General features: G+C 40.4%; 1 pseudogene; it reads left to right on the forward strand.

Annotated features, from left to right (window-relative positions):
• Positions 1-4,751: 4,751 nt before the first annotated feature.
• Positions 4,752-5,810, forward strand: LOC100761442 (annotated as a pseudogene).
• The last annotated feature ends 3,148 nt before the right edge of the window (positions 5,811-8,958 follow it).

Raw genomic sequence — 8,958 nt, forward strand, 5'->3', positions numbered from 1 at the left:
TATGTAATGAATGAAGCAAGAAGTATTTGAACACTTTCTACTTTTGATGAGCCCCAAGTCATTTGAAAATCAGGCAAAAGCAAGATGGGATATATAGAATTGTTTGTATACTGACTGATTATGTAGTCAGACACCACAGCCATGAATCCCACAATGTAAAACTTTATTTTCCCAAGGCACTGATAACAGCTTGGCATAAAGAACTCAGATACAATAGCTAAATAAATAAATAATTTTTTAATAATTTTTGAGCTTTGGCAAAACTGTTTTTGGATTTAGGATGAGTTACTGGTTGGGAAATTATCATGTGGATCTACCCTGATGAAAAGAAAAGGAACAGGTTTTAGAAAAGGGAAGGCCTGAGGTGTGATCTCCTTGAAGGACAGCCATACCATGGTTTTCCTCTAAGCTCTCTAACTAAAGATGTAAATCCTTCTTGCATCATTTATGACAAACTCACCCTTTCTTTCAAATCAGGTTCAACCCTGGTCTTTACCAATCCTAATCACCTTACATCCTGGGGAAAGGGAAGACAAAATACTGTCTTTGTCCACCTGAAGGGGAGTAGAAATTAGATAGATCTGTGCACTCAGTAGAGAATCATATAATGCAAGTATGTACCTAAAATATTGAACATATCACATGGGTCTATCAATTAACATTTGGAGGATGTGAAGTACAAGATGAGTTTTACACAGAAGAATTTTCTAATCTGAAAATTTGATTAAGAGAACAATTACATTTTTATAGTACCAATAAAAATTAACCTTAGGGAAAATTTAACCAAATAATTGTAAGGCTTTCACATTGAAAACTAAAAGACAAATCATTGAAAGAAATTAAACAAAATCTAAACAAATAAAAAGACATTCTTTATTCATGGAATGGAAGGCTTAATATTATTGATCCCATAATACTGCCTAAATTTTGGTTTATATTCAGTGAAAGTTCTATTGAACTTTCAGCTACAATGGGTACCAAATAGTAAACACTAATAAAGAAAAGTTGGGGGATTCTACTTCCAATTTAAAACTTTCTATCAAGACAATGAGTACTGACATACATGGAAATCAGGTAGAAATAGAAAGTAATTGTCAGAAGAGAAATAAGCAGTTTACTTATGATGAAATTGTTTGGCCAGAGTGCCAGGATAACACAGTGAAAGGGCGGGGGGTTAGCCCACAGCATTATGTGCCTATAATGATAATAATGGAAAGTGCAATGACATCTGCTGATGAGGAGGTGCAGAAGCTGGAAGACACACATATTGCTGGTTGGAAAGTAAAATGGTTGAAGTGAAATGGTACTTGTGAAATAAAAACAGTGAAACCCACACTATTACATAATGGGGCCATTCCCTTCTAAATACATATATGAGAAAATGGAAAATAAGTATTCACTGAAAAAAGTGTGCACATATGTTCACGATAGCATTATTCAAGTGCTGGGAAGCAGAAGCATCTTTTATTGTAGGGTGAACAGGTAAGAATGAATCTACACAGTAGAATTTAGCCATCAAAATAAATAAATATTATTGCTTATTGTAACACAAAGGAACCCTGAATACGTTACAAAAATGATGTTTTCTGACAGTAAACAGGAAATGTGATTGTTTGATTTATCCCCAGTGCCTAGTGTAAGGTGGGAAGCTGTGAGGATGTAGATCAAGCCTTCTCCAGGAGTTGAATTGCTCCATAATAGTGCTGATCACAGTCCATGACATCTTAGTTCTAGTTTGTCTAAGGTGTAGATGTGCTTTAAATTTTATTCACAGAATTCATAGCATTTATAGTAAATGAAATTCATTTCTGCCAACATCATCAATCAAAAAGTGCTGATACTCAAGTCAAGACTGAGCAGAGGGGAATGCAGAAGGAAAACATGTCTCCAAGGCAGCTGAACAATGGACTGTAAAGATGAGAGGTAAATACATGTATGCATTTTGATTGATTGAAAGGCTTGTGGGTGGAATGTTGGAGGGTGGGAGGACAGGTGAGGATATATTAAAACTTGAGATCTGATCAACTAACCTAGAAGAACCCTCTTGTTCAGCACTATGGTAACTTCCTGATAATCTTCCAAGTTCACTCTATACATCCTGACAATTAGCTATTGATTTCTAAGACTTCAAAAGACTAACTGAACCTGAGTAATTCTCACCTAGCCATAAATACCTTTTGCTTTTAATGATAACATAGGTCCATTACCAAGACTGTACTGTGACTGCTGAAGAGTGTTTGTTATACATCATCTAAGTTGGCTCCACAATAACCCTTTAAAGTAAATATTCTTATCCTCATAATACAGCTGTGGCCAGTCAGAGACTCTAGGATGCCACCACCACCCATGTTCAGATCAAGAATTGGGGTAGGGTCTTTGTACTCTTGTCTTCCTCATTCTGTAATACTGTTTCTGAAATTCAGCTTCAATAGTTTCTTGTTTCTACCCTTGGCATGTAGCCATTTTTACATAGTTCCCTCCCCCCCCAGACATCAGAATATGGACTATATATTAATTTATATTCCACCAAATAAAGTGCTTAAAGTGAAAGTACTTAGTTAGGCTTCCATTGCTGTGAAGAGACACCATGACTGTGGCAACTCAAAAAGAAAACATTTAATTGGGGTGGCTCACATACAGTTCAGAGGTTCCTTTCATTATCATCATTATGGGGAGCATGGTGGCATGCAGGCAGACATGGTGCTGGAGTTGCATCTAAGAATCCTACATTTTACAGGCAACAGCAAGTTGACTGAGACACGAGGAAGAATCCCCCACAGTGATACACTTCCTTCAACAAGGCCATACACACTCCAACAAAGCCACACCTCCTAATAGTACCACTTTCTATGAGACTGTGGAGGTCAATTACATTCAAACTACTGCAATACTGAGGTCTCATAGAGTTTACCTGAAGTTGTGAAGCTGGAATAAAGGTCACACCCAATGCTAAACCTTGTTTAATGAGTATAGCTCATTAGTTTAATGAACTGTTGGTATGGTTCCTGCGGTGCACAAACACCATGGTTAAGTACAGGGAAAAAGCCACAGAAAGGCTTCTGGTAACAAACAGCTTCTATTTTGTTTTAGCTTTAGTGAGACATGACAATACAGACAATGTTGGAGGAACTTGTCAAGAAAGTTAAAAGGGAACCTAGAGGAAGGGCAGGGGGCAGTACTTTGGAAGTCAGGAGTCCTTCTCCGAGGTAGCAATGTTGGATTTGGGCTCTGGCATTGAATAAGCATCTTTGTCAGGGGAGGCTTAGCCTACTTATAAGAAAGAGAGAATATGAGGGTTCAGGAGAGAGCTCTTCAATGACTTAGAGAAGGGCAAAGAAGGCCAAGCAAGGGGATAGGAGGGTAGAATAGGAAGAAACAAGATTGGCAAAGGAAGCAGCACCTAGACTGTGAAAAGCCTATGAAAGTTCTGATAGACTGATTACGGTGTAAGAGAAATGGGAAGGTGTATGTTAGACATGACCTGGCCTAACCATTTTCTTTATTTTAGTCATTGTAGGAGTTAAGAGAAAATCAGGTCAACCAGGTAACCATTGTGTAAAAAGATGTCCCTTGGCTTTTGGTGGTATCTATCAGAAAGGAGCAGCTGCTTTTCTGACGGTTCCTGGTTCCTTGAAAAGCTTAGGTCTTCAACTGGTTCTTCCCACCTTCACCAGCTCTTACCTGAACAGCAAATGCCAGTGTGGTGTTAGATATGTGGGCTATTCACTAGAGAACACGTGTGGAGGAGGATTGGTTGATTGGAGAGGTTAGGAAGAAGGGGGGACATCAGACTGTAATGTCAGAGATGGAAGGATGACTGGCAGTTATCTCAGACTACAGGAGAATTTTGAGTGTCTAATCTGGCTGCCAGGGAGTCCAAGAGAAGCTGATCATGAATGTTTTGCATGGAGCAAAAATCAGCCTCCCATTACTTTGCCATGCTCACATAATGGCAGCAGACAGGTAGGTATAGACTCAGCATACAGTGAGTGGGACAGTCCACAGTTCAGCATCTGGGATAATTCCTCATCTGTACAATCAAGGAGGCTCTCAGATCTCACCTTTTCTACTCTGAGTCATCATTCCTCCTAGCTCTAGGCCACCATTCCCAGAAACCTGGAGAATTAGTCTTTATGGACCTATCAGGTCATTCAGTCTAGAACTATTCAGAAGTCAAGTTCTTTCTCTTTCTCTGACACATCTATCTTATCCTTTCAGAGGTGGTGAGGAACTTCCTTCACTTGACCTCAAACTTTAAAATGTAGAAGATAGCATCAATTGGTAATACAGTCTAGTATTCTGTAGTGCTTAAAAAACAAAACAATATGTTGATTTAGATTATATCATTTTTATTTCTAGAACACTTAGAGCCTTTGCCATGGACTTTCATTCTGCCTTCAAGCTGGTTTTCCATTGTTGTTGCAGATTGTTTGACTAGTGAGAACAAAGGTTTGCTCTGTTCCAATATAATAAAGACAAAGGAAAAACTCTACTGAGACAGATTTTTAACATCGAGAGAGAGAGAGAGAGAGAGAGAGAGAGAGAGAGAGAGAGAGAGAGAGAGAAGAGAGAGAAACACCATTGGTATCACACTCTATAGCATCTATACTGAAAAGGGGTTTTATTTTGTGACCCCTTTTGAGAATAGGGACAACTGTCGACAAAGTATATTATACAAGTGAATGAAATGTCAGAATGAGACATAATTTTGCACAATCAATATGCACTAATAAAAATTGGGAAAAAAGGCTTTCCACACTGCTCAGGGACAGGTCCATAAAGCGTTATTCTTGCTTCCTATCATAACTTAAAGGGAAAATTACACAATGTCTAGAACCTTTGATGTCTTGCAGATGAGAGAGGATGTCTTCACATTCCTTTCCACAGGAACCCACTTACTTGGCACTCACCTTGCCTTTCAGATGGAGAAGTACATTCTTAAAAACAAAAGTCATGATATCTACACCATAAATCTAAACATGACCCGGGAGAAGCTGTTGCTTGCAGCTCTGGCTGTTGTATTGAGAACCCTGCTGATGTCAGCATCATCTCCTCTAGGAACACAGGCTAGCAAGCAGTGCTGAAGTTTGTTGCCACAACTGAAGGAGGCACTGTAATTGCAGATGACTTCAAGCCTGGGGCCTTCACTAACTAGATCCAAGCAGCCCTCAGGGAGCTACAGCATCTAGTTATGACTGGTCCCAGAGCTGATCCCCAGCCCCTCACAGAAGCATCTTGTGTCAACCTGCCCATCATTTCTCTGTGTAACACAGACTGTCCTCTTCGCTGTACATCGCCATCCCATGCAACAAGGGAGCCCACTTGGTGTATCTGATGTGGTGGATGCTGGCCCAGGAAGTACTCCCCATGCGTGGAACTATCTCTAGTGAGCACCCTTAGGAGGTTATGCCTGATCTTTACTTCTACAGAGACCAGGAGGAGACTGAGAAGAAGGAGCAGGCTGCTTCTGAGAAGGCTGTGAACACGGAAGAATTTCAAGGCAAATGGACCACACCAGCTCCTGAGTTCACTGCTGCTCAGCCCAGAGGGGAACAGACTTGTTTGAAGGGGTGCAGATGACCTCTGTACCCATTCAGCCCTACTAAAGGCTGCCCAGCCAGCCACCTAGGACTAGTCACCAGTTCCCACAGAAAGAGGCCACTGAGTGGCTTGGATCCACCCCTGAGTAGTCCTGAGCTCTTCAGCAGGCACCTGAGCAAAGAGATAAAAGGTGAAAGGAAAATAAAGCTCCTGAAAGCTGAAAACAAAAAAGAACCCTGGCCGGGCATGGTGGCACATACCTTTAATCCCAGCACTTTGAAAGCAGAGGCAGGTGGATCTCTGTGAGTTCGAGGCCAGCCTGGTCTGCACAGTGAGTTCCCAGACAGCCAGAGCTGTTACACACAGAAGCCCTGTCTGTAAAGAGAAAAAGAAGGAAAAAGGGAAGGAAGGAAGGAAGGAAGGAAGAAGGAAGGAAGGAAGGAAGGAAGGAAGGAAGGAAGGAAGGAAAAACAGAAACAAAGGAACTCTTTATGGCTGCTGAAAGAATTAGGGGTACTATTGTAAATATTGAGGCCAAACTGTAATTCTCTGATGCATCAAATATTTGCACAAAACAGAGCAATGTGGTAGGAAATTAACCTTTGTATCTGAGAAGACAATGCTGTAAAAATTGCACAAAACAAAGAGGACAGATATCAACATCACTTCCTCAAATCCATATGCTGCCATGGAAATGAATATGCAAAACTATGCCATGATTCTCATGTCTAGAAATAATCCTTGCACAAAGGAAGTGCAAACACAGTCATATGAAGATAAGGAGCCTATTTGCTTATTAAAGGGTGTTGGCTCACAGTGATTGGATTCATTATTTTAAAGAGATTATTTTAACCTTCAAGCAAATGCAATAGTGACACAGAGGTAGGTGTTAAAGATATTTATTAGTGACTACAATACAAGAATAGATCATGGAGCAAAAGAGCTCAAATGCAGCCGTGCCTCTGGCTACTCACTTTTGCTTGGGGGACACCCCTGTCCTTTAAAATATCCATTAAAATATTGCTTTGGGGCTCTTACATTAGTAATGCATTTAGGAAGAACAAAGAGGAAGCTCATTTGGAATCTTATGATTCAGCAGTTATCTCTGTTACAATTCTGCAGAAATTTTTCCCAGATCATTACACAAGAAAACCATTATAAAACAAACTAGATGACTAGTTTCCTCTGACTCTATTTTCTTATCTCTTTCTTTCCTTCTTTCTTTCCTTCTTTCTTTCTTTCTCTCTCTCTCTCTCTCTCTCTCTCTTTCTTTCTCCTTCCTTCTTTCTTTTTCTTTTTAGGAAAAAAGAAAAGAAGGAAGTCTATTCAATATGACCAAATTGGGAAGAGGGACAAAGAGGTCCCGTGACTCCCCAGTCTTTGCAGTCCTGGAGTGAGATTAAAATTTAAATAGAGGGATGAGAATATGCCCATCTAAGCAGTCCTGGTCAAAGTGAGGTCCTGCCCACCAGTGAGCCACCATACAGTCTCATCCTGTAAGGAGGCCTGATAAGTTGTTAGAAGTATGTGAAATCTCTTTCTGAGAAACAAGTTTCCCCTCTGGTAGACAGAGCCTTTCCCTATGCCTGCCTTAAACTCCTGGGAATCCCTGTCTCTTTTAATCTTGTTCAGTGTTATATTCTCAGTCTGTGAGTTGACACATCCTATTGCCTAAGGAGAGTTTCCACTTTCCCAAAGAATGGTATAAGTGGCCAGTAACTAGAATACCATATCATAGCATGAGTCAGGACACTATTCCCTTGAGGCAGGTGTGGTTAATTCTTCATTCTACATGAAAGCATTTGGAAAGAACTTCATGTAACATACTACTAGGAGGTAGACTAATCATAACCTAGGAAAATGGACAGAAAATAGTGGCTGCAACTTAAATCTGAACCTGATAACATGAAGGAGATTACATTGAAAAGTTAAGGACATTTCTTAATTTAAACACAAAGCAATAACAGCAAAACCACCCTTTGTGTAAATGTATCACATATTCTCAATCCATTCTTCAGTTGAGGAGCATCTAGGTTGCTTCCAAGTTCTGGCGATTACAAACAGCGCTGCTGTGAACATAGTTGAACATATATGTCTTTGTTATATGTATGTGCATTCTTTGAGTATATGCCCAAGAGAGGAATTGCTGGATCTTGAGGTAGACTAATTCTCATTTTCCTGAGAAACCGCCATACTGATATCCAAAGTGGTAGTGCAAGTTTACACTCCAACCAACAATGCAGGAGCGTTCTGCTTTCTCCACATTCGCTCCAGCATAAACTGTCATGGGTTTTTTTGTTTGTTTTGTTTTTTTAATTTTAGCCATTCTGGCCTGTGTAATATGTTATCTCAGAGTTGTTTTGGGTTGCATTTCCCTGATGGAAAGGATGTTAAGCACTTTCTTAAGTATCATTCATCCATTTTAGATTACTCTATTGAGAATTTTCTCTTTAGTTCTGCACCCCACTTTTTAATTGTATTATTTGGTGACTTGGTGGCTAGCTTCTTGAGTTCTTTGTATATTTTGGAAATCAGTTCTCTGTCAGATGTGGGGTTGGTGAAGACCTTTTCCCATTCGGTGGGCTGCTGTTTTTGTCATGATTTGTATTGCAGAAGCTTCTCAGTTTCAGGAGGTCCCATTTATTAATTGTTGATCTCAGTGTCTGTGCTACTGGTATTCAGGAAGGGTCTCCTGTACCAGTTCATTCAAGGGTACTTCCCACTTTCTCTTCTAAGAGGTTCAGTGTGCTTCTATTTATGTTGAGGGCTTTGATCTATTTGGATTTAAGTTTTGTGTATGGCGATAGATAAGGACCTATCTGCAATCTTCTATATGACCACATCCAGTTAGTCCAGCACCATTTGTTGAAGATGCTTTCTTTTTTCCATTGTATAACTTTAGCTTCTTTGTCAAAAATCAGGTGTTCGTAGGTGTGTGGATGTTTTATTCAGCAGCAAAAAATAATGAAATCTTGAAGTTCGAAGGCAAATGTATGGAACTGGAAGAAAGCATCCTGAGTGAGGTAACCCGGTCACAGAAAGACAAACATGGTATGTACTCACTCACATATGGATATTAGACCTAGAGCAAAGGACTACCAGCCTACAATCCATACTACCAGAGAAACTAGGAAACAAGGAAGACCCCAAGAGAAGAATCCATGGTCCCCCAAAAAGGGGAGGGGGACAAGTACCCCTGAGCAAATTGAGAGCATGCAGGGAGAGAGGAGGGAGTTGAGAAGGGGAGAGGAGGACAAGGGGAGGGAGGAGGACAGGAGAGAACAGGAGGACTGAGACAGGGGAGGAATAGAGGAGAGCAGGAAAGGAGATGCCTTGATAGAGGGAGCTAGTATGGGTTTGGAGAGAGGTCTGGCACAGGGGAATAGTTAGGGGATCCACAGGGATGATCCCAGCTAA

Source organism: Cricetulus griseus, chromosome 2 (assembly GCF_003668045.3).
Source record: "Cricetulus griseus strain 17A/GY chromosome 2, alternate assembly CriGri-PICRH-1.0, whole genome shotgun sequence".
NCBI lineage: Eukaryota > Metazoa > Chordata > Mammalia > Rodentia > Cricetidae > Cricetulus > Cricetulus griseus.